Source organism: Phragmites australis, chromosome 19 (assembly GCF_958298935.1).
Source record: "Phragmites australis chromosome 19, lpPhrAust1.1, whole genome shotgun sequence".
NCBI lineage: Eukaryota > Viridiplantae > Streptophyta > Magnoliopsida > Poales > Poaceae > Phragmites > Phragmites australis.
In genome coordinates, this window is record NC_084939.1 from 2,883,643 (window position 1) to 2,908,810 (window position 25,168).

The 25,168-nt window shown below is 43.1% G+C and overlaps 1 pseudogene; it reads left to right on the forward strand.

Moving 5' to 3' along the window:
* Positions 1 to 243: 243 nt before the first annotated feature.
* Positions 244 to 5,578, forward strand: LOC133900679 (probable histone H2A variant 3; annotated as a pseudogene).
* The last annotated feature ends 19,590 nt before the right edge of the window (positions 5,579 to 25,168 follow it).

Here is a 25,168-nt window from a genome sequence, read left to right on the forward strand (position 1 = left end):
GAATGAGAAGAAGCAGAAAGAGAGAACCCCGACGAGAGCCACTCTTGCAATCCCCTTCTCCATCTCGCTCGAATCCGCCGCTATATTCCCCAATCGTTAGCCCCGAACCATTCTCAGCTCGAATCCGCGCTTCTTTGTTCTTGCCTACGGTTTCTCGCGAAATTTTGGCATTTTTTTTGTGGTTTTCTTGAAATCTTTGGGGTTTTTCGTTTCTAGTGCTGATCGTGGCGGAGGAGGAGGAGGATGGCCGGGAAGGGGATGATCGCGGTGAAGACAGCGGTCGGCAAGGACAAAGAGAAGAAGCAGCCCGTCACCCGCTCCTCGCGCACAGGCCTCCAGGTCGCCGCCCGTCTTTGCTCCCGTATTCTAGTTCAGTTTGTTTGGTTTTCGCACAATGAGCACCTAGTTCTTATCGTCGGATTGGATGTTCTTGGGGTTCAGGATGCAGATTGCATGGTGATTTAAGATGTCTGCTTGGAGCGGATGAGGGTTTAGTGCCTGCTCTTTATTAGAATATAATAACTTGTTGTTGCCAGTGTATTGTCTTTTCATTTTGTGTTTTAGTCAAACGCACGTTACCTGTGTCAGGGACGTGCGGGTAGGTATAGGTCTGTGACGTGCGAACATGCGTGCCCATGTTGCCTGCGATGTACGATGCAGCGCAAGTTGCGGAGCATGGGTGCAAAGTAAACTCTGTATGTAGTAGGTCGAGTCTATAAATAAGAGGTGAAGAAAACCAAAAAAGTAGTGGTTGCTTGAGCTGCCAAACAGAAAAATCTCTTTCTCATTTCTGTGTGCTTCCACGTTCCTCCAACCAGCTCGAGCGAGTGGTCGTATGAGTGGTCGCTAGTGTGCTGCTGAGAGATCGTGAGTGCTCGAGGACCACTCCTGGAGTGGTCATTCTGTGGTCGCGTGGAGGACGAGTGGTCGTGCATCTCCTTCCGTGTGGTCGTGAGCGTACGGAAAAGATCCGGAGAGGCCAGGGTGGTAAATTCACCTCGGTTGAGTTCAGGCAGTACTGCGCCGAGCAGGGAGTCAAGCGCCACCTCACAACGCCCTACTCCCCACAGTAGAATGGTGTTGTGAAACGGCACAACCATACCATCATCAGGATGGCACACTGTCTGCTCAAGTCAAAGCAGATGCCAACGATGTTTTGGGGAGAGGCAGTGACCACAACGTTTTTCCTCCTCAACCGGTCGCCAACCAAGAGGCTGAGCGGTATGACCCCGTTCGAGGCTTGGCATGGGCAGGAGCCCGATGTCTCATTCTTTCACACGTTTGGCTGCGTGGAGCATGTCAAGGTGACCAAGCCAAACCTGCAGAAGCTTGATGATCGCAGTGTTCCAATGGTGTTCCTCGGGTACGAGCCGGGGACCAAGGCGTATAGACTATTCAACCCCCGAGCACGTCGCGTTCACGTCTCCCATGATGTGATCTTCGACGAGAAGAGGTGCTGGGACTAGTCGACGACAGACGAGACAATGACCACAGGCCTTGACAGCAACTTCACTGTCGATTACGAAGAGTGCCGGAGGTCCGAGGCGGTGAAGGAGGCTCTAGCTGGCGTGGCGACCACATGTCCACCAGGTGCCACCACATTTCCAGGAGCGGCAACGACCAGTCCGCCTGCTGGGACACCGGAGCAACCAGCGACGACGACCAGTACGCCTGCTGCGACATCGGAGCGACCAGCGGGGACGACCAGTCCGCCTGCTGCGACACCAATCGATGGCTACCAGTACCTCAATGCCAAGCACGATGACGGGCCGCTCCGTTTCTGCACCATCGAGGACATCCTGGGCGACACAACAACACATGGGCAGGTGACCCGAGAACTCGACGAGCACGAGCTGCACTTGGTGAGTGCAGAGGAACCGCCCACATTCTCTGAGGCTGAGTGTAAGCCATGCTGGCGTCGTGCAATGCTGGAGGAGATGGAGTCCATCGAGGACAACAAGACATGGGAGCTCGTTGACCCACCGGTTGGACATCGGTCGATCGGGTTAAAATGGGTGTTCAAAGTCAAGCGTGAAGAGAAGGGTGAGTTGGTGAAGCACAAGGCGCGACTTGTGGCGAAAGGCTACGTTCAGCACGAGGGTGTTGACTTCGAGGAATTATTCGCGCCCGTCGCACGGATGGAATCGGTGCGCACAGTACTGGCACTGGCGGCGCCCGAGGACTGGTCCGTCTACCACATGGATATGAAGTCCGCGTTCCTGAACGGAGAGCTCGTCAAGGAGGTCTATGTGCAGCAGCCACCGAGGTTCATCATCGAGCATCAAGAGCACAAGGTGCTGAGGTTGCATAAGGCTCTGTACGGGCTGCGCCAAGTGCCCCGTGCCTGGACCACCAAGCTGGACGCGAGCCTCATCTCCCTGGGCTTCATCAAGTGTGCCAACAAGCATGCTCTGTACACGGGCCACGCTGGACCTGATCTGCTGGTCTTGGGCGTGTATGTTGATGATTTAATCATTACCGGGTCAAGCCATGTCAACATTGACAAGTTCAAGCGAGAGATGACGTCAATATTCCACATGAGTGACCTTGGTCTGCTCACCTACTACCTCGGTATTGAGGTGAGTCAGGGTGAAGGCGGTATCGCGCTCTGCCAAAGCGCTTATGCTAGCAAGCTCCTGGAGAGGAGCAGCATGGAGGGGTGCAACCCATGTCATGCATCGTTGGAGGAGCGATTGAAACTCTCCAAGGCAAGCACGACACCACCAGTTGATGCGACGCACTACCGGAGCATTGTAGGTGGTCTGCGCTATCTGGTGTACACACGATCGGACATCGCGTTCGCCATGGGGTATGTCAGCCGGTACATGGAGGATTCGTGTGAAGATCACTACGTAGTGGTCAAGCATCTCCTTCACCACGTGGCTGGTACTCGCGGGTATGGCGTTGTCTACAAGAAGGAAGGAGGGGCTGTACTCGTGCTGACAGGGTACAGCGACAGTAACATGATTGGCGACCTTGATGGCCGCAAGAGCACGACTGGCGTTCTCTTCTTCCTCGGCCACAGTCCCATCTCCTAGCAATCGCAAAAGCAGAGAGTGGTCACACTCTCCACATGCGAAGCAGAGTACATAGTTGCGGCTACAACAGCTTGCCAGTGAGTTTGGCTCGCTTGGTTGCTGCATGAGCTCACCAGCAAAAACCTCCAAGCACCGACATTTATGGTGGACAACAAGTCTGCCATCTCACTCATCAAGAACCCAGTCCTCCACGACATGAGCAAGCACATTGACACCCGATATCATTTCATACATGATTGTGTCGCTGGAGGATAGATCGACCTTGAGTTCGCTGAATCCGAACGACAGCTCGCGGACATCCTCACCAAACCACTCAGCCGCGTTCGGTTCTAGGAACTTTGTGCAAGGATTGGCGTGGTCGAGATCAAGAAGGCACAACAAGATTAAGGGGAGTATGTTAGAATATAATAACTTGTTGTTGCCAGTGTATTGTCTTTTCGTTTTGTGTTTTAGTCAAACGCTTGTTACCTGTGTCAAGGACATGCGGGTAGGTATAGGTCTGCGACATGCGAACATGCGTGCCCATGTTGCCTGCGATGTGCGATGTAGCGCAAGTTGCGGAGTATGCGCGCAAAGTAAACTCTGTAAGTAGTAGGTCGAGTCTATAAATAAGAGATGAGGAAAACCAGAAAAGCAGCAGTTGCTTGAGCTGCTAAAATAGAAAAATCTCTTTCTCATTTCTGTGTGCTTACATGTTCCTCCGACCAGCTCGAGCGAGTGGTCGCTAGTGTGCTGCTGAGAGATCATGAGTGCTCGAGGACCACTCGTGGAGTGGTCGTTCTGTGGTCGCGTAGAGGAGGAGTGGTCGTGCGTCTCCTTCCGTGTGGTCTTGAGCGCACGGAAAAGATCCGGAGAGACCAACCCTCTGGACTTTGCAGTAGGCGTTGTTCTTGACGTTGGTAGGAATAGCGGGAAAGATTCGACCTTTTAGGCGGGGTATTTCTTCTGTTCATACGCGTCGTTGGCACAGACATGGCACACGCGCCTTTGATTAGCCATTTCAGGCTGGGAATCATGAGGAATGTACAATGTTGATTGATAGGCTATCAAATTGTTTCTGCGGCGGTTCCTTCTGTTGATTCTTTTGTTCTGGCTGGTGTCTACATGTGGGAATGCTCTTCCCATGTTTATATGGAATGAACTAGGGTCAGTACTTTAAGCAGTGAGCTATAACTCTTAGCTGGACATGCTACTTACTAATTTTATCGTTTTGATATTTATCTGTCTGGATGTTGCCTTCCCATGTTCTTTCTGTCCTGGTTTGCTGTTGCATAAAATCTCTTTTTTTTTTCCCTGTTGGTTTGGAAGGTTTAAAAGATGCTAGCGAATTGTGTACGTGTACTAGTAGATACATCTTTTATGCGATCATAGTAGTTTATTCTAACAATTTGTGGTTATTTATCTCCTAGTGTTTTGTTCAAATTAAACCTTATATATCTTTCATTTTTCTCCTTTGACCTGATCCACGATTCCACACCATTTCATAATAAAAAGTATATGCTGATATGGACTTATTTATTTCTGGTTCTATCTGCACGATATTCTCTTTTAAGTACTTGAGCTTGTCAAGAAAAATCCTCTATAGGCATCAGAGACCTTGGTCCCTGGGGCCTATATGTCATGAATCGTGATTGACCTGCTAGAGCAACTATTGTTCGCGGCTGTAAGAAATGAAGTCGTGCTATTAGGAGGGCCAGAATATCAGAGCCACTGTATTGAAAATCAAAAGACACTAGTTTCTGAGTCTACCTTTCTGTAGCACCGGTGGGGACTCAAGATTGATCTTGGGTGTTGTCCCCAATTTGTTGTGTACCTGATAGCATCTTTGGCTGTTGCTTGTCTCATTTATTGTTAGATATTTGTTTGCCACATTCTACAATTTTTTATGAATGCTTGTATTTTGACAGAGTGATGCTGCTGAATTTACTTTGTCCTGTTTGCTTCCTTGTATGAGTATAGACGTGGTCAGGCATATAATTTCTAAGCTTATGCTGTAGAGTACATGGGCTCGTCTTCCTTCAGAAGAATATTGAATTGTCGATGTACAAGTAAATCATTGATAATCTGTACCATCGCCAACTGAAAGAAAGGGCCCAAGCCAGCGGTCGTGTGGGAGCAACAGTAGCCGTGTACTCGGCAGCGATCCTGGAATACCTGACAGCAGAGGTCCTCGAGCTGGCTGGGAACGCGAGCAAAGATCTCAAGGTGAAGCGCATCACCCCCCGCCACCTTCAGCCGGCGAGCCGTGGAGATGATTGAGTGGATCAAACTTAAAAATATAGGTAAGGTGGAGTCAGTCGCTTAACTATAAATCTGTGTCGTCAGAATAAAAAATACGGTACAGAGTGGTCGACGTGAAAATCTCACCACTAGAAAGGTAGGACGGCTACCCTACCTTGTCATATTGATCGATCCGCCTATGGCTGGACACCCTCATCAAGGGTACCATTGCTGGTGGTGGTGTCATCACCCACATCCACAAGTCACTCATCATCACCCACATCCACAAGTCACTCATCAACAAGTCCTCCAAGGAATGAGCGCGTCCGACTGTAGCTTTCATTAACTGTACTCACGGTATCAGTTTAGGGTCCTGACCCTTCTGTGTGTTGGCTGATTCGAACCTGGTAACTTAAGAATGCCTTTCAGACGGAATCGTATCCTTTGAGGATAAACAATACCGTGACATTAGCCCTTTCGAACCATTAGATTTGGAACGGACATATCATATTATCTGCTACAGTGTTTTGCTACAGTAAATAATAGTATGGTACTGTACATCTAAGACTCATATTACTGTAAATTTTGGTGACGATGGGCATCCTTTCGGACTGAAATACTAATGGCATTTGAACTTCTTAGGCTTCTCCATTTGTTGCTGTCTTCTCTAGTTGATCAGCTGTTTTTGCTGGAAATGGGTTCATTGCATTATGCTTGGGCATTTGGCTGAGCCTGTGTCCCGTGGGATGCCTGATCTTTCTATCATTGGTTTCAACTTTCAAGAGAGGAGCAAGAAGCCCAAGGCCCATGGCTGTGCTCAGTGGGCCTTACGTTTACAAATGAATCTCTCCTAGTAAATGTTAGCGAGTTATTTATTCTCTCGAGTATATAGCCTACTGCACGTCAAAAAAAAAAAGGGAAAGTACAGCTTACTGCAGTTAACAGGTGAATTTTCTACTGTAAAGTGTGCAACACCAAATCAGATGATCACATATTGAATGAAGTTTTTAGTTTACATGTGTCTCCTCGAAAGAACGGCTGTGACAGATCCAGGATATGAGCTACTGAGCTTTGTACACTAAACAGGATCGCTCTGATGGACTTCTCAGATCAACGTCGATCCTGTAGCTCAGCATGAGTGGATCTCCACCATCTATGTATGGAAGCAAATTTTATATGATACTGTACAGAAAGATCCTCAGAAGACTCTATTCATGCTATCTATCCTATGATCTAATAGCTAGATTGAAGATGAGAGAGGGAGAGTGAACACGTGTCATTACAGAGGAGATGATATTTTATAGGATCAGTTACTGTAGAATTTGCTTCCTCATACACCGCCGCAACCGGTAACGGCGACAAATGCCATCTTATGTTCAGAAGAAGAGGAAGCTTTCTACTAACTTTTGGCATACCCTTGGGACCTATTGGAGAAGGCAGGCACGTTACCTGCTGTCAGAGCCACCACCGGAGGATTCCATCCTAACACGCCAAGAAACCTAGCACTGGGGTACCATGGAGTCCCCAAGAACTTTTGGTTCATCCTGTCACATGTTAACATAGCATCGTGCCATGGAAACTTTCAGCGTCACGATAGTTCCATCATCAGATGAAGAAAGGATGCAGGCGGATCGTGCATTTTGTCGCGCAAAGTTATTTACCCGGTGCAATGCGCAATTTACTCGAAGTTCATCGGCGAACCTGGAGAAGAAACCTTTCTCCCTGCAAGCCCTCACATGTGCTTTGTTAGGACGCTTTGGCATCTCCCTATGAAGAACAGGATGGAAAGTGTAAGAAGACACAAGCACAATTGTTGTGTTTGTGAGAGAGAGACCTCACAAGTCACCAACTCACCACACACTTGCAATCCATGTGAGCCTGCCCCTATGTTGCCGGGGCAGGCATCTCTCACCACTCTTATCAGATGGTTTCAGCCTCATTCATAACTGAATGAATGGATGGACAATACCTTGCCCTTTCTCTCAAGTCACTGTCATGCTGGCCCAAAAGAAACATTGGCACTTATCCAATCCACTCTCTTCTCCGGTTCTCCTTCAGTTTGATTTGTTCAACTATGGACAGGAAACCATCCGAGCATGAGTAGAAACATTGGTTGTTGTGTACAACTCAATACCCATCTGTTTAGAAATAATAAGCATACTTATTTTTGAAAAAGTTAAACTTTATGTATTTTAATTAACATTTAATTAAATTATAAGAATATATAGAATATAAAAATTATATAACTAGATTTACAATTTAAAATAATTTCACACTATATAGGTTTTGTAGCTATAAATGATATATTTTTGTGAGAAAATCTTAGTTAAAATCTAACTTTGAAGATCGAAAAAAAATACGCATACTATTTCTGAATAGAGAGAGTATGGTATATGAGTTAGCAACACAGAAAGCCAGAACGATTCTACTGAACCATACCTTAGCATAGGTTTTTCTACCTTAACAGTACATGTTTTTTTGGCATTTGCAAATTTGCCATTGATTTTTTATTTTTTGCAAGAATGTCATTCAAATGATAGTTTTTGTGGTATTTTTGTAATTTTTGAGTGATAAATTTGCAATAACAATTCAAGTAGTAGCAATTTTGCAATTCTCCTTCTTTTTTTTTGTGTGTGGGGGGTCATTGAACCGGTCACCACAGCAACGGAGCATGGAGCACAAGCAACAAGGTCGCAGATTTTGGAGAAACAGGCTTGCAACTGCCAAATGCTGATATCTTTTTTTCCAAAAAAACTGCCAATATTTTAGAGAAAGAGAGAGAATCTACAGTGAGGAGAGAGAATCTAGGGTGAGAACATCAACACAGGGAGGTGAGGTGGATTGGCAAGATTGCCGACAGATAGTCCACTGACAGCTGAGGTGTGGTTACTCCAATGTATGTAGTAGTACGTACTACGTACTCAGTATATGCAGCATGCCTCCCTGGTACTCCGTACTGATAGCTAGTAGGAGCTATTCTCTATGATGACCTCACTCTCACACAACCCCACAATTGCAAACACATCAGTACTAGATCATGCATTGTGCTTGCTGTTCACAGTTGAGTCTCCAAGAACACCAGTCCAGATTTTTTGCAGATGATTTCAGGTAAGAAAGTTCAGTGGCAGAGCTTGTTTAGTGCTGAATAGAGTAGTTAATAATATGTCATGGGAAGAGAAAAAATAGTAATATCTATATTAACTTGGTGCCTGCCTTAGAATTCTGAGCTTTTCCACAGACAATCTAGGGTGAAATGAATCAGACCAAAACTTTGGTGTGGCCACCTCCTGCACACTATGATGTGCTTCAGTGCGCATGTTGTCTGTGTCCTCTCATGGCCGTGCCTTCCTTGGAGATGAGGCCCAAAGCCAAAAGTAACTCACGTGATTTACTTAGGTTACATGTCTCGAGGTTATTAGCCTTGGAGCATTTTTACTGCTGGTCATTAAGCTTTGGAGATGAAGCCCAAAGCCAAAAGTAAGGGTACCTCAGCAGCCGCAAAATCCTGTACTACTCGTTTTACCGGCCGCCGGAAGCAGCATCCGTTTTCACTAGCAGCATCTGTTTCCAGTGCTGCAGTGTTACGACCGTGACACTATAGCAGTTAAAGAATAGCAAATTTGTAGACTATTTTGAGGATATGTAATACTGTTTATAGTGTATGACTATAGATTTGAGGAGACGACGTGATTAATAGAAAATAAGAAATATGATAGCAATTAAAGATTAAAAAAAATAAAAAAAATATTATAATAATATTAAAGAATACTGTAATAATATTATAGCTAATAGATTTTTAAGTAACTATTAAAGATGGCTAACTCTTGAATGTTAAATATCAGAACTCCTCTCCATATTAAATGTCCGATGCTTCGGTTCGGCATAGACGTAATACTTCTCTCTCTCTCATTGGAAGAAAACATGGTTCTGATATAAACACTTACAGATACAAATACACACTCCTGAATTTTTGCCAAGTTCAAACTTTTTCTCTTCTCCTTTCTACCTTGACTTCTCTTATCTGTTCATTTCCTCCTTTAATATATATGCTGACGAAACAAGAAAGATAAAAAGAGACGAACTGATGCTTGACTTGATTCTTCACCTTATACTTCAAGTGCATGATATTATAGAGAAAATGGCAGGTTTAAACGTGCATTATCCTCGTCGATCAAGGGAATCCGACCTCGATTACCCGTATCCAATTGCAGGTTTTAACAGTAATATACTACTCATCTGCTTTTTCACTTTGTCTTAGTTAAACCACAGCATTAGGTCAGATTACATCACTCACAGTCAGAGTCACATTGGTTCCAGTTACCAAGGCCTCAAATCACTCAAATTAATACTATTCAGATGCATCAATCGCCCTTTTACCACCACCAACCAGCCACTGTAAATTTGCTGCTTCCTACGAGGAAGAACATAATCTATGCAGTGTAGACCAATCCTGCAGCCATGCATGGACCACCACCAGCAGCAGCAGCAGCTACTGCACTGCATCTGATCTAGTATAATATGAGGGCAAACAAATGCACAAGCAATCTTGCTGCTGCATGTACTCAGAGCAGGAATGGTTATTGGCTATGCTTATCATCATGCATGGGCACGAGCATTGTCTCAACTCTCAAGGGCAAGCAAGCATGCATGCATGCATGCAGATTGCTGATGCAGCAACCCCATGTGATGTGGGAGCCCCCCTCTGTTGTTAGTATTGCATGTTTGTGTGATGCTCATGTCTGGGTGTCTGAACAGCACTGGCCATGCATGCAAACAGCTAATCCCCATCCAAAACCATACCTAGCAGATTGTGATGAGGTTTCCTGTAGATGAACATTGTTGGTGATTTTGTTCACTTCATGCATGCCCAGAAAATCAAGATGGCAATATGCAGTGTTTTGGCCATATGCCCAGAAAGTCAAGGTCATCATGTGTTTGTAGGATCGAGAATAGCGACTAGAGAGAATGGATAGACACCTTAATAAATTTCTTTGATAGTTTTCCCCTGTATTCACCCAATACACTCAAAAATAATCTCAACAAACTCAACAAAGAACACAGGGGAAACTCAATGCTGAAAATACTGTTCATCCGGAAGTTTTGGTATAATCCGAAAGTTTCATATTGGACCAGAAGTTCATAACAGAACGATTCAAAAATTTAAAATCCAATCAATAATGGGTCTCATAATTAGAATCAAACACTAGGTTATACAACATACCAATCTATGACTCATTCCCACACAAGACTTGTATCTTGAGAATAAACACTCAAAATATCAAAAAGATGAACACCGCAGAGAGAAAGTCTGCGAGTTGATAAATAAGATAAAGTCTCCAAGTTGATAAATAAGAGGCAAAGGAACCTAATTGTGTACATTTGTATATAAATTTTATATCTCTAGCAACAAGAAAAACTACTCCACCAAGGTGCAAAATTTTAGCTTAAGCATGAGAACGAAAATTGCAACCGAATGATAAAAAACTTGCAAACTCGCAAGATAACTAATAGAGGAAAACTAGAAGGAGGTGAATTCAAGTATAAGAGTAAACATAAATTTCATTGCTTACAAAGGTCAATCATATTTTAGACGGATTACAAAGATTTTTCCTTACAAAGCTCTAACCTAATACATAAGCTAAACATTCATCTTTTTCTCATCTAAAATTCTAGCACAAAACTCTCGGTTGTTTTCACCTCCCACATAGCCCTACCCCTATATTTATAGACCTCGAGAGCTTCCTTAGGTGCTAATTTTTCTTGTTTCCAAAATATCCCTCACTTATAGTACACTCTTATCTATCACTGAAAGCATCTTGGTCTATTTTCTCCTCTATTCATCGGACGACCGTGCCGCCTTTATAACTTAGCTTTGTCTTGACGCAAGCTTCACGATAATACCACATGCACTTTTAGTCTTCCCACGGTTTTGAGGTCAAATCACGAAACCCCTTGCACGCTTCTCAAAGCATAACTCACTGCCACTTGCTTAACCTCAAGCAATCCTCTTGATATCGACACGTGTACTCTATCTTGCGATCTTGACCGCTAATAAGTCTCCCGATCCCGATCCCTCGGAACGCCTTATCCCTTGCATCAGCATCTCTTGTGCTTAACTTTGTCAACACGCCATCTCTATCCATCTTCCACGTTTTGCTTGACCTCCACGTGTGTAGCTTAGATCACCCTTGACTCTGTCCGACCTCCTCGATTGTCCTGCACGAAACACCTCGCTTGGCCCCGATCATCCCGCCGTCGATCGCCAAGTTGCATCCATTACCTACACATCATGAGGCAAGCAAACACATTTTTCTAACTTCAACTTCAGTTAGTGCAAAATCAAAATTCTCAATTGAAATCATATTCCCAAGAAGAATTGTGAACACGGGACAAACGAACTTCATCCATGGTACCCGGAAGTTTCGGTACTCGGAAGTTCCAGGTTCAATCCGGACAGGGGCTCTCAGTTTCGGTTTTCCCATGAACCGAAAGTTCTGGATCCAGGCCAAAAGTTCAGGTTCATACAACCGAAACTGAACACCGGAAGCTCCGGCGATAAAAAAACTCTAAACGCCGGATAATCATCCAAAAGTTCCAAATTTAGACTAGAAGTTCTAGGTTCACCAGAATCAGCACATCAAAATTTAAGAAAAATAAAGATCATCAAATCAAATTAATACCAATACGTTTCAACTTATTTCCTCACTGTTCATGCATGCAACTTTAACGAGATTAAACAAAGGATGCAGTGCAATGCAACAGTGAACTACTACAGCTGCTGCATCAACATTGGTAGGATAGTCAAGGCTACGAGCCTTAATATCAGGGAACAGTACTAGAAGACACATGTACTACATATCATCTGATGCCATGTCTCCTCTCTGAAACTTTGCAAGATTAGCCAAAGGATGCAGTGCAATGCAACGGTGAACTACTACAGCTGCTGCATCAACATAGGTAGGACAGTCAAGGCTACGAGCCTTAACATCAGGGAACAGTAGTAGAAGACACATGTACTACATATCATCTGATGCCATGTCTCCTCCCAGAAAATTTGCAAGATATATAGTAACTGAATGGGCTCGATCGAGAGCAGAGTCTCTGCAGGCTGGTATGTCCCCTGCTGTATGGATGATCTCTCTCTCTCATATCAACAAGTGTCCATGACTCTACTGCTTCAATGAGTGAGTCCTTAACCCCCTGTGCAGCTGTGTGTGCAAGGACCATGGTTCTCATTCACCTCAGATGAGCTCAGCTCCCTCTGGCTGCCCATTTGTTCTGCCGCTACAAGAACACATCAACAACAGATGCCACTGTGCAGAAAGATTCCCTCTCTTTATTAACTAATTACCAATTCATGCTCTGATGCAGCCACATGCTGCCTCTCGCTGAATTCCTCTGTTTGTTGCAGGGATTCCAATGAAAAGATACTCCAATCACTTGAGCTGAGCTGAGCTGAGCTGAGCCATTCTGCCATGGCATGACCATTGCAAATGTAAGTAGTGGCAAGGTGGTGGGCCCTCCAAGAGAGATGTGTGATGTCATAATGAGCCTCTGAAAATCTGAATGGTACTGGCAGTGTGTAGCTTATGGCTGCTTCCTATTGGACATCACAGGGACAGGCAGAACTGCTCTTGTGGTCCTACATCTGGCTTTTGGTGATTGATAATACTCCTATGTGGGGCAAATTAATTTTTGTAACCTACAAACAAATTATTATGGTTCTTGTGAATGTCCTTGGTGTTTTCAGTAAGAACAATTGTTTATATTAGTTACTTCAAGAGATAAATACTCAATACAGATATATAATTCGTATTTCCTCGGCTTCAATCGACTGAAATTGAGGACGATTTTAGTCCACGCTCAGTTCACCAACGAGATTAGAGAAGAGGGTTTAGGGATCGGGGTTGCCGGTGGATTTCTTTGCTCCTCGGGCATAAAATGGGTTCTGGGGTGACAGGCGAGTCCGACAGAGGCGACGGTCGGCGGGCGGAGCAATGAGACAGGGCATCGCCCGCCGCAGATGGTGGGGGACAACTAATGGGCAGGGTGTCACGCGTCGATGGGTTAGCGTAGTGAGGGTGACAGGGACACCACCAGGGACAGAGGCAGGCAGGCGGGAGGCAAGGGAGCACAACGCTGTGTTGTTTCACGGAGAAGAGCAGATGAGCAGGAGGAAGAAGACGAGTTATGCACCGTTTAATTGCAGATGGACAACTAATGGTTGTCGACTGAAACATAAGCTGATTTTAGTCCACTGAAAATTAGTGAGTCCCTATATAATTACTTCAAGGTGATAAGTGGTTGCAGCAGTGCTAAAAATTCTATCGTCCTATGATGTAGCTTAAGACTTTGCACCAAAAAGTACAAGAAATCTTTTTAGAGTCAATAAAGTTATAACCATGCAATCACCTTTTAACACTAGCATCTCAGCCTATACACTGCAGAGCAATTTTTCAAACTACTTGGACACTCGATGATGTTTCGAGGGGAGGATCCAGGGTGCTGCAGCAGCACCTCCTGCCAGCATGCAGCTCCTTTAGAGAGAGAAGGTGGTGTAGGAGGAGAGAAAAGAAGAAGGAGAGAAAAAAGAACAAAGAAAGAAGAGGAAAAAGAGCAAAAAAAAAAAGGTGAATAAGGAGATCAGCACTCCCTTAACATGCTATTTCGTCTCCTTCCATGAGAGGCAGGTGGTTTATTGCTTCGTGTTGTTTTTTATAATAAAAAATCCTAAAGCTTCTCCACTTTTATAATTACTCTACATGTAGCATAGGGAGGTTAAGTTAAATTCCTCCTCATGCTACTTGTAGAGTAATTATTGAATTATTAGGATGGAACTAATACAGGGAATGTTTGCCAAAAAAAATTGAAGGAATGTTTATGCCAATCTAGTTGGTTAGTGAATGAATAATTGGAATCAATAGTGCATCGCTAGCTAGATCACTGGCTAGGGCAAGGTGTTAGATCTCCATTGGCATTTGCATGAAGTCGAGCAAATATGATCCACTCAAGAACATGGCACATGCTCAAGATCACTGGTGCCACCAGTAAAAGATGCTATTGCTATCAAATCATACTACACAGCCCCTACTCTCCAATAAAAACAGAACGGAAGAAGTTTAAAAAAAACAATGCACATCTGAAATAGGAACCTATGAAAATATCCTCGTACTACTCTACTTAGTTCTTAAAAAAAATTATACTCTAGTACATTTCTATATGTGCATTTTTCTTTCCAAAATTCTCTAGGCATGGTCCTAGAGTAGCTGTTGATATAAGCTAGTGGACACATGAAAAGCTGCTCCCGTGATAGTGAAAAGAAATGAGGAAAAGATGGCAGAGTTCTGTTAGCTGTTCATCACATAGATGTGAGTAGCCTACCCTCTGACTGACTGCTAGCAGGTAGCCATGTTCACCATGATTGAAGAAGCACAGCTCCCAATTACATGCACACACCCTGTACAGGCCAAGCTCTATCAGACAAAGAATATGGCCAGGACTCTTGGACCGGTGGTTAATTAATTGATAGGGTTATATATAATTGTGGTATTCGAGAAAAAGTTTTTAATTATACGAGTGGGTAGGGATGATAATGAGCACAGTTTATCCGTGTGTCCGCTCTTGGCCGGTGGTTAAGTGATAGGGTTACTGAGAGGGTTATATATATAATTGTGATCTCGAGAAAAAAGTTTTTTTAAGCACATGGATGAGAAGATGAGGCATGTCCCAGCGTTATCAGTACTGCGACACACATCAGTGAGGTAACCAAAAGAGAGAGAAAAAACAATTTTTGATTCAAATTGCCGTGCCCACCTTTATACACACGCAACATATATCAATAGAAGTGCAATGCGTATGCTATGTTAGATTGTTAGGCTGACTTTAGCAGCTCCCTCAAAGAAGTGTGCCGACAATGCTGTATCACTTTTTACCAATCAAGCCGGCGGCAAACGTCTCCAATAAATTCGGCTTCAAGTGCTACAGAGATGCTGATCGGGTCAAGCGAATGGCAAGTTTACGGATGGAAAGAAGATATCGTAATATTAATTACAGAGTATGTTTGTGGGTATAAAAAAAGAAAATTAATAAAAGATAAAAAATAGAGGATACTGTAATAATATTATAGAATATTATAGTAGTATTATAAAGGATGAATTTTAAAGTATTTATTAGAGATAATCTTACACCGTAAAATTATCTATATACAGTTTTAGCCGCACGATCACACGAGTGTGCATGCATGATGGTGTGCGTCCACTTCCCCTCCATTTTTTTTAATAATAGACACTTTTGACTAAAATTTTGTTTGTAAATGCCTGACAATTCATGCTTCCCCATGCATATTTTATTATAATTTTCTAAAATACCCCTACTATGTTGTGCATCTTGCTGTGAGATATTGTTGAGAAGTATTTTGGTCAAGTTTTATTTAGAGAAACTTTATAGTGGTCCAAAATTAATAGGAGTTATCTATTTTTAAGTATAACGGTTCAGATTAGTCAGGATATTACTTATTTCTTACCGATAGTATAGGTAGTATATGTGAGTAATATGATAGTATTAAGGTTATTTTGGGGAGAAAAATATGTGGCATGAAAATAATTAACTGCAGTTATATGTCTCTAAATAGAGTAATATTTTATTGCCATTTTAACATTTTAGTCTGCATTCGGTATGAGAGTTAATTTGCTACCCATCGGCTAGGATTAGCGGTCCGACGTTTGCGACGTCGATCTTTCTATTAGCAAAAACATAGTGGGTAATTTTAATAAAATTAACAAAATATCTAATTACGTGGATCATCAGATTAGATTTATACTAACTTCTATCTCTAGTAGTATGGACCATCATAAAAGAGCTCTTTATTTAACATATGATTAGATAGGTATACGTGTTTAGTTAAAATTGTCACGTATTTGAATAGAGGGTAAGTTACCATCAATCTCAAGCTTTCATCTACTCTGATTGTTTAGCAAAATGTATGTGTTCTAATGGGAAAAAAAAACCAAAATCCGAACACCATCATTTGCATTTTGGTGGAGGCTGGTGAGTGCATGCATCTGTGGTGAATGCATCCACAGTGCTTCATATCTTTTCTCTGATGCCCTACAAGCCATAAGCTCATAAAGCACGGCAAGTGCAATGAACTGTGGTTATACAGTATGATTAGCCACTAACATACTGAAGTCAGAGAAATTTATCCGCCACTAACAATCCTGTCCATTCCACTAAACTATTGCATTCTCGCTCTCTGTAGCTGGTCGTAGGAGAGAGAAAAGGATGGAGAGACTAACGAATGTGGCAGGGCAAAAAGTGAGTGAGAACATGGGAGGTTGGGAAATGCTACGCTCTCTCTCTCATTCTCTCTCATGCGCACACCGCAACACCAGTGAGTCAGTGACTGCCATTCGCATTCACGTTACTGAGGCGCCTAGGGAACCGTGAGAGTCTCACTCGTGTTACACTTGTAGGAGTAAGACACGCGTAACGGCTATAGGACACATTTTGCAGGATCTTTTTACGAGACACAACTCACGCCTGTTTGTTTCATATTATAAAAACTAAATTATAATTAAAATCTAAAAATTAAAATAAATAGTTGAATTGTAAAAGCTAGATTTTGATCATAATTCAAAAACTGAAATAAACAGCTGGTTAAAAAAGCTGAATTATTACAATCCAACACACAGATTGTAACAATCTAGCAATTTACTTTTCACTAGATTGTAACAATCCACAATCCAACTTTTACAATTCAGATTTTACAATACAGCTTCTTACAATCTACAATCCATAAACTATTTTTCACACTCTACAGCTGAAACAAACAGGACCCCAGTTTATACAGAAACTGCAAAACTCCTAGCATTTCAATCGAGGCCTTGCATTATTCAACTTGTGCCAGTGTTCCATCGGCTAATTCTCTGCCAACTTTTCACGACAAGTTTGGGTGTATGCAACCCTGTCTAGACCTCACGGCCACGGGCGAGGTGAGAGGTGAGTTCTGAGGTAAAAGCCATGGTGGCTTTACAAAAAGCTAGGGCTTTTGCTTTGTCCAAGCTCGTGCACACTGCATGATCCATGGCACTCTAGCGTGAGACGGCAACGGCATGCATGATGCATCAAAAGGATGTGACGTGTAGGAAACTAGGATTAGAAGGGGAGGAACATGCCAAGATGATCATGGATGTGTGGACTACACGTGCAAGAGGGCGTCACTCATCTATCATTGATCAATTTACTACTGTTCAGGTGATGACTCACCTAAGGCTCCTTGCCTCCTTAGAAAAGGTATTTAAATTTCCAAAGTATCTTGTGCAGTTTAAATTTAGTGCATCTCCAGTAGTATAGCTAACTGCTACGTGTACATGTTACATCACTATCATAAATCAATGAAAGTAGGAAGACTATTGTAAACAGTTTCTGATGACTAAAATACTCTCGGACAGTTGCTAAGATAGATGTGTCTATAACAAGATCACCATCTAGGTGTGCCTGAATTTACATATGGTTTTTATAAATCCGTGTAAATTATCCTACAGACATAGACGACGTTTTGAAAAATATATTTATGATATTATGATAGACGGTTTCTTGTAAGATCAGTCTATGTCTATATGATGAATAAAGACGGAATTTTTGAAAACCTATCTGTACTTAAAAGCCCGAGCACGGTTTTAAATTTGACCGCTCATCTCCCCTAGCTCTTTTAGCTTCCCACATACAATCCACTCGTCTCTCCTAGCTCTTTGACTTCCCACACACATAACCTACTCATCTTCCCTCAATATAAAGCGATGAGAAGTGTTTATCTTCCTCACTCTACTTATTGCCATCCGAGTGTTCATTTTTCACACACACAACTAGGATTTTTTTCGCGTCAGAGAAGCGAGATTTGGACACCGAATCCCCTTCACTACCATCTGAGGTGAGTATCGTAGGGTTTCCATCGCGATTTTGTTAAGGTTTCTTAGAGTTTTCCTCGATCTGTATAACTGAGAGTAATGTGGTGTTTTCATCATAGATCTGTAATGGCTCAGTTCACTGCTATCATGCGTTGGCGGGATGGGGTTGTCCCTATGCCTTCTTCCATGGTGCGGATGCTTGACGACGATTTAGATCATGTGGACTCCGTGTTCTTCGCTGTTGTGAAGGGGCCCGCCGTGGACATTATATTTACTATGAATCGCGTTCTACATTCTTTTCTTTTACATGGAAATATCTCTATTATTTTTTGTTACAATTGAGATATTCTCATGAACTACAAGACTAGTTTAAACGCGCATTTCTTGATTAACCATGGCTGGAGGTTTGGCAGTAATGTAATTTAGTTTCTGGCACATGACTGAGGTAGTTAGGATGGAGCCTGATCTGGATGATAGCGAGATGCTCATTGAAGATGATGCTTGAGTTGACATTGTGCTAAAACGCATGAGACTGAGATGATGTCAATCATTTCATCCTTCTGGAAAACAATGTCAAGCATCTCGTCATTCTGGAAGACGACTTCAATGATGTCAAGCATCTCATCCTTCTAGAAGCAAAATGTGTATAGCTAGCTAGATTTATGTGTTCTAAACAATGTGTGATATGTACAAAAATGCTTGCGATATTGTGTTCTAAACAAGATTGTAAATAATGAACTGTGTATACCATATCATGAGGGAAGCCAAGAAGCAAAATGATTTCTTAAGGGGGAAGGGTCACAAATATGGTTTTCTAAAAAATCTGTCTGTGACATTTTATAGACCGGTTTCAACAAAAAAAACATTTATGACTCTTACAGACGAATTTTTAGAAAATCTATCTATGACCCTTATTACTCACATACGGTTTTAAATAAAAACATCCGTGTGTATCTCTATTACAAATATAGTTGTAACTGTTTGTAACAAAGTCGATATTACAAACACATTTCTAGAGACGGAACATAGAATCGTCTGTGATAAGGTTTAAAGTTTTTTTTAATAACTCATTCTGAGGTAGTGCTTATGGATAGCACAATAGGCAGCATCCCCAAAAGTAATATGAGTCCACGAGTCATAGAGCTTTATATATTACATGTGTGTTGGGAGGCGTGAGTAGACTGTCTACTAGTTAGTAATCGACTTTTTACTCTCCTCATCAACTCTCACTACCCTAGAATGGGTATTTACAGAAGGATTTTAAATTCTATCATAGATGGTTATATGTTACATCTCTGTAAAAGTATATGTGATATCGAGCTTACTACAAATGATTTCAGAACCGTTTGTAATACACTTACATATAGGCGAATTTTCTAGATAACCATCTGTGCGTAGTAAGAGTTACATATGGTATTTATTTAAACTCGTCTGTGAGTACTAAGAGTCACAGATGGGTTCTGTTTGAAATCCTCAGTGTTAATTGTCACAGATGGGTTTTTGTTATAAAAATCGTTTGTCTCCCTTTCTCTCGTATAAGCATATTTACTTTCTAGCTGCAACCAGGAAGATACAGGCAGGAAAAAAATTTGCTTATAGGAGAAAGGGTCACACAGATACATACTTTGTGATTATCAAATTAAAAACATTGACAAATTGTTCAGAACAATTGACGATGAATAATGGATAGTTATCATATCCGGGTACCCCAGCCAGGGTTTTCCGTAATTCTTTGGGCATATTTTTATCCTTGGGAAAGGGATCCTTGGAAGAAAAGAAATCACCCGTAGATACCCCGTAATCGGGAAGGTTTATCTCTAAAAATAGGAATGGGGAGTCCAGAGGAGCCATGTGGCCCTACAGGGGAGCGAAAAAACAAGTCATCAGAGAGCATTACAAGCCAACGGGAGTTAAGAAGAAAATCGCCGACTAGGTTTAGATCTATATAAGCTAGCCACACCCCCTTTAACAGGCTCAGATCAATATAAGACAAATAAGACGTATGGTTATTATCCTAATCGAGGCCCGAACATGTCTAAAAACCCATGTGTGTTTACAATTGAAGATGGTATAAATGTAGAGGGAAGTTAATCCCTTAGACTTGCAAGACTAAAATGAGGGCCAAAATTACTTCCGATTAATCCAATCACCAAACAAAGAAATAATAATTGGAGGTGCAAACGCATGGTACTCACATACCTTGTGGCGGCGGTGGTAGTGCTTGGTGAAAGAGAGGTCGGCCTTGCAACCCTCGGCCTGGCACCACGTGCTCCAGCCATAGGACATGCAACCTGAGCCCAAGCCACTACGCCATAGGGGGATCTTGGACGAATCAGATGAGGGAGAGAGAGGAGGCAGAGGAGAGAGAGAGTGTGGATGGGAAGAGCGCCCCTTAGAAAATATCGTCTGGTGTGGTGGAGAGAGAGCGAGTGGAGTGGCGGTGGAGCCGGTGACTTTAGAAAATATCGCGTGCGAGTGTGTGACCCGAGCCGGATGCGTGTGGAGCCAAAATTCGATCAAAGTAAAATTTCGGGTCTGATCGTATTAGTGCCGGTTCGTCCTGCAACCGGCACTGATTGATCTGTGTCAGTACCGATTCGTGTTACAAACCGGTAGTGATACGGACTATCAGTGTCGATTTTTAGCGGTTCCTTCACTGTTTGGACGCGAGAGGTTAATAATCGGCACATATACATCTTCAGTGGCGATTCTTGTACAACCGGTACTGATGTACAGCTATTTTTATCTATTCTGTAGTAATGAGCCTAGGGTATGTATGTTTTCAAATGTTTTTGGCACATGAGCTGGACTCTAATTAACTAGATCTCAAACTAATCAACCAGGATAAATTCTCTTGGTCTCAACATGACACTGCCAATCCGAAATGAGCCAAGCATGGACATCAAATGCATGTGCAAAATTGGTGATCGAGACATGGATGGGGCTTCCAAGGTTGGATCGATGTTTTAGACACCATTGTCGCCATCCATGCGTAGTTGCCTTTGCCTACCTAGCTAGCATGCAGCGGGGCAGAAAAGGGTGGCAAGTACGTGCATGCATGCATGCTTGGAGGGGACGGCCATGCACGAGAAAAGGTCTGGGCGCCAATCAGAGCTCACATCACCACATGCAAAAAAGTTAGATTTGGGTCCATGGCAACTTTTTTCACTTGGTTCCTTTCCTCCTTGCGTTGGAGATGAAACTATGAAAGGGATCTTTCCCCTTTGGCATTGGCATTGGGAACCGAGAGGTGGCAATCTTTTTTTTTAAAGTACAAGTTGGATCCACATGCACACATATATACGTGGCTATGTACTAACATACGTTTAAATAAGATTAAATATATAGCCTCATGTAACACGGGCACTCGTTTTGATCACTGAACACACTCATATGTGCATATAATATTATTTTTAGGATTTAATTAAAAATGCAGGTGGGCGTACCAAGTCTAGAACTCAAATCTGAATAGACAAGTTTTACCATAAAGATCCTAACCAACTGAGTTATGCTCAGTTCGCTTGAGAGGTGGCCACTTAGCTATCATGTGAGACATATCAAGGTGGGGGTCGCAGCTATGTAATACCCTTTGTTTGTTTTCTCTTTTTAATTACCCTAAGAACATGGTTCTTGAATCCTATGAGAAACTAACTTGGTAGGGTTTTTAGTTTCCGCGTAGTACACTTCGATGGTGTTGGAGCACTAATGCCTGACTGCGGTGTAATTGATCCACAAGTCATTGTCTCAGTTCCTGCAAAGGCAGCATCAGGGACACTGATTGTGAGAGTTGATTGGCCATAATCAACCATGCATGTAGATAACACTTGGATGTTTCGGATGCTTCTCGACGAGGACGCTCGAAATAGTTCAATTCTCAACAAAAACTGTTTGCAACACTTCATATACTCATATAGTGTTTCAGCAAAATTTATATGTAAGACTTGCAAAATTGATGTGTGTTAGCTATATTACAGACACATATCTTATTTAAAAACATCTATGTGTAGCCCGTTTACATACGAAATTATAACCATCTACGATAAATTCAATATCATAGATATTTTTATAGGTACAAAACCTAAATCTGTTTATAATAGAGTTTAACATTTATTTATGATAACCTATTTTGACATCGTGGTAGTTGTCAATTTACCGTAGCCATGCATGCTTGAGTGCTGGCCACACTTTACCATGTTTCTTTATGAACTGGCAAGGTCGCACTTGTGTGGCAAAATTTAGCCAAAAAAAAAAAAAAGTCCACGACACGTGTCGTGCACAGAGGGTTAAAAATGTTTGTCCTGTGCCGAAATCGTTGCCCTAAACTAAGCACTTGCTACAAACCAATGGTCAAACTTGACCACCATGAATGTGTCAAAGTCCGCATGATTGCATCGATGAATGGCGGAGAGATAGAACACTGGCCGGTGTCCATGGATTTGAATCAAACCCTATCTCAAGCCCCCATTCACTGGCTTTTGTTACCACTACAATGCTGCTCGATCGGTTATGAGATATCCTTGTTTAGTTTGAGATCGATCAAACGTGGGGCAAAGGAATGTCGGCTCAAACACCAAAGCGAATCATCAATGGGCGGGAACAGTGCTGAAGATAGGATCCAGAAAGATTTTTTTTTAATATAAAGAATACCTTATTTACTTTTATCGTTATATAAGAACATACAAACACATAAAAATTCACTTTCGATTTATGTACAGTTTGGATGCACGCAGCACGTAATCTAGAAGGATGGATGGAGAGAGCAGTCTTGTTGGTCGGCAGTGACTGCTGCAGATGGGCGCCAAGCCGCCAACGTCAAAACCATATGAAAAGAGGAGAGCAGCCGGTGGACCACGCCCGGCCATCGATCGATCGTCATGAAGCGATGGGCGCGGGAAAGTGTGGATCTCGACCAGTTCAAACGGATAAGCTCGGCGAATCGAATCTCTCGCGCGCGCCGGGTCCATGCAGGAATGATTGCATGCGTTTGAATGCGCTGCCGGCGGCCACAGGAGGATCCAGGGTTTCCCGCTGTTTTCCGTGATGGTCCCGGTCCGACGACGGTCTCGACGCATGCATGGCGGAGCACATCGTCGTTTCCGTACGCGGCCGCACTGTGCAGTACCATATCGCCTGAGATGGAGCTAGCAGTGGGCACATCGAGGGGCATGGCGGATGGGAAGAAGGAAGCAGGGGGCGGCAGGAGGAAGACGACGGCGGCCGCGCTGCGGCGGCGATTGGCTGCAGCCTGGTTGCGCGGCATGGCCACGGCGCCGGGACGAGGCGGGCACGTGGGCAGCGGGCCGCCACCCACGTGAGCACAGCTCGCGCCTGTATGTCCCTGTCTCATCTCATCTAGTTTCCATTATTCTTTTTCCCTTACTTTTTTGCAGTAGGAGCAAAACTTCGAGCACGTCTTGTTTTTAGCAACATGATGGCAAAAAATCCACGATTTATATTTTGAAGCAGTGGGTGAGTGATAATCTCCGAGAGCACTTGATCTGATAGCAACGGTTCGAACAAGTGATCAAGTGCCTGGTGGTGAAAGCAGGGGTAAGAAAAGAAGAAAAGGAGAAGAAAGTAAAATATGAGAAAGAGCTTCCCTACTTATTAGCTATAGATCTGTCACTGGGTCGAAACAAAGGTGTTGGCACCAATCTATCCAGATTCAAATCCATATCCATAGATTAGCTCTGATTCTAACCTGGTTTAAATCCAACAGTATTACAAGACACACAGGAAATAGGTACAAGACCTAAGATTAGCCCCAACAGCTTTCTTTCAGGGTTATATTCCTGTCGTGAAGGGATTTTCGTTTCCTTCAGCGTTTCAACGGTCTTTCTTCATGGTTTTCGTCACGACGGAATTCTCAGGTCATTCCCTTTAGGATAGGATTCTCTCTCCTTTCCTTTCACGATTCATCTCGAAGGGAAGCTGTTGAAGATAAGAGAAAATAAAAATGAAAAAGAAAATCAAGAAGGAACAAAATAAAAAAAATATGATTAAAAATGGTCTAAGCAAAATCCAGAGAACTACAATGTTGAGATATTCTTTTGTAAAAACAAGTTAAGGCAATGACCGTGCATGCATGCCTCTCAAGTTTCAGCGAAAGATAGCTGAGACTTGAGTAGGTAGCTAGGACAGCGTGTTAGCCCTTTGGGTACTCTGACCCCCTGACACCCTGGTCCTGGCCGTTTTACTCATATCAACTCATCAGTCTTTTTCTAAAACAGGCATCAATGTCCTCCAAATAACAACAAAGCTGCAGAGTTTTCTGATCTCGAGTGTACGTGCTGAAGGAACCAATGTGCCATGCATGCAGGAATTTAATGATCTGTTTACATATGCGTGTACTCCTTGACCAAATCTTTGACCGTCTGACTGACTGACTGACTGAACGAAGTCTTGGTGCAATGAAATCGAATCCACTGGGCGAATGCTGGCTCGTGTCATACTCGTTCGATCCGATCCGATCCGTGATCATACGGATATGGCCGTTTCCTTTGGCAGAGATCGATTCACACTCCGATGGCCTTCTGTTTGTGCTAGTGCTGATATGACGTTCTGCACCACACAGCTTAGAAAAAGGCTTATAGTACTAGTATCAAACCCATAACTAATCTTTTTTCTTTTCTTTTGAAAAGCCACTGCAATGACAATCGATCTCTGCCAAAGGCAAGTTCTAATGAGGGAAAATCGAAGTTGGAGGGTAGTTTGAATGTAATGGCTATTTTAAGAGAATACTCCTTTAAGATATTGAATGAGGGAAAATCGAAGTCTGGTTCACTCCGGCACTATCGATCGGAAACACAGTTGATCGCCTCCTACTCTCCGAAAGGCATCCTCATGCGCCGGGCAATCATCATTGTGCTGTCCACCGTCCTTTTCCGAGCTATAAGCTCTGGCAACTACAACAATGCCCACAATCTCTCGCTGAGCAAACAGGCTACCACCATTATTGCACGCCTTTGTTGTATCGCTATGCCACCACTATCCATTCTCTCCGAG